This window comes from Zea mays, chromosome 2 (genome assembly GCF_902167145.1).
Source record: "Zea mays cultivar B73 chromosome 2, Zm-B73-REFERENCE-NAM-5.0, whole genome shotgun sequence".
Lineage (NCBI taxonomy): Eukaryota > Viridiplantae > Streptophyta > Magnoliopsida > Poales > Poaceae > Zea > Zea mays.
This window is the reverse complement of record NC_050097.1, coordinates 216,959,009-216,960,955: the sequence shown is the minus strand read 5'-3', so window position 1 is coordinate 216,960,955 and position 1,947 is coordinate 216,959,009.

Genomic DNA, 1,947 nt, shown 5'->3' with positions numbered 1-1,947 from the left:
GGTCTAACAAGTTTGCTAAGTGTTGAACAGGGAATTCAGTATGATGAACATACTTGAATAGTGTATAATGATCAGTGAACAAAGTTCAACACAAGGTCAAATAACCAGTGAGACAATGCAAATGGATATAATATGGTCTCTATATTGGTTTGAATATATGGACAAGTCCTGAGAAATCACTATGCATAAATATGATCATAATAGAGGTTGAAGTGATTAAGAGGATTGGTCAAGCCAAAGTGAACAAGATATGAGGAATCGTGAATTGGCTTGACCATATTACTATTAGTCCATATATGAATATATGAGAATCAAACTAGAGCTTGATTGATCTTAGCAGTTATATCTAGATGACATTCAAGCAAGGTTCACAATATTGAAGAAATGATTCTCTCAATGGTTGCTCAATAGGATGTGACTCAAGAATGGCTTGATAGGGTGAAGATAGCAAGGAAAGGACTTCGAGGAACTAAGCGAAGGTGAAGGCCAAGCGACGGCTTGTAGACCGAGGTACCATGGCTAAGGTGAAGAAGAGAGTACTTGCACTAAGTCGATGAACTAATCAGCTATGAAGAGTTACAACATGTTGATGCATCAGTAAGGTGACTTGAAGCCATGATTTGAACTCATATATGGTGAAATGGCACAAGTCATAGGCTCGATTTGTGTTTGCTTCAAAAGGTGAGACAAAGATGTTTGTGATCCTTATGAAGCAACACCATGGAGAAATCACACTTGAGACACCAATGACTCAAGGAGTTTACTTAATTATATTTTATTTAACTTGAGTATAGGAATCGTCGTACTATCAAGGGGGGTCCAAAAAGAAGGTTGGTGTTGGTACTAAAGCTCAAAATCCTTGATCTAAAACTTCCATTTTACCCTAGTTTCACTTCTGTTTTCTCAAAATCTGTGCAGCAGTTCAAAAATCGGTTCAACCGGACCTAAAACCGGTTCAACCGGTTTCTGCACTGTTCCGCTCTGTCACTGCCAGTCTGCCAGTCAGTCCTGTCAGAAAAAGTCGTGTGCAGATTTTGGGAAAACCGGTTCAACCGGATTTGAGCCCGGCTCAACCGGTTTTGAGTCCGGTTGACTCTCCGGCTGAGTAGGTCAGTGAACCGAGTTCTTCCTGGTGGAAACCGGTTCAACCGGTTTACAAACCGGTTCAACCGGTTTTTAGCCAACTTTCCCCAACGGCCACCTGCTTTTGTGGGCACCTTTATATACACCTCCCACACTCTTCCCCACAGGAGAGCACGCACAAAACTTCATTCCCAACCTGAGAAACACCTCCCACTCTCTCTCACACACCTCTTGCCTCTCCCATTTCAAATCTTTGGAGAGAAATCTTTGAGTGAGATTGAAGAGCTGCGATTTTGGTGCTTCATCTCTAAATCCTTCTTGCTCTTCTTGATTCGAGCTTTGGTACTACATCGAGTTCTTTGTGGATTCATTACTCTTGGAGCTTCTAGCTCCTAGACGACTAGGTGTCTCTTGTGAGTCTCCAAATCTTGTGGAAGACCACAAGAAAGTTTGTATTACCCGCTCGTTTGAGCAAAGATTATTGTGTGGGCTTGACCTTTGTGGTCGGCAAAGGGAGGATTAGGGTTGAAAGAGACCCGGCTCTTTGTGGGCGCCTCAACGAGGAAGTAGGGCACCTTGGTGGTGTGACCGAACCTCGGGATAAATCTTGTGTCTCTTGTGTTCTTGTTCATTGTGCTTATACATGTTCTTCGTTCTCTCACCATTCTGTGAAAGATTGTTTATATCTTTTTGGTGTGTGGATTTTGAGAAGTGCCCTTCTCAGATCTACTACTTTGAACCCTGTGGATTATTTAGAACATCTCATTTCCAAAGTTAACTGGGTGAATTTCAAGATAAATTCAGTTTTACCCAGTTTGCTTCTAGTTTTTGTTGAAAAAGTTTTAACTTGCCTATTCACCCCCC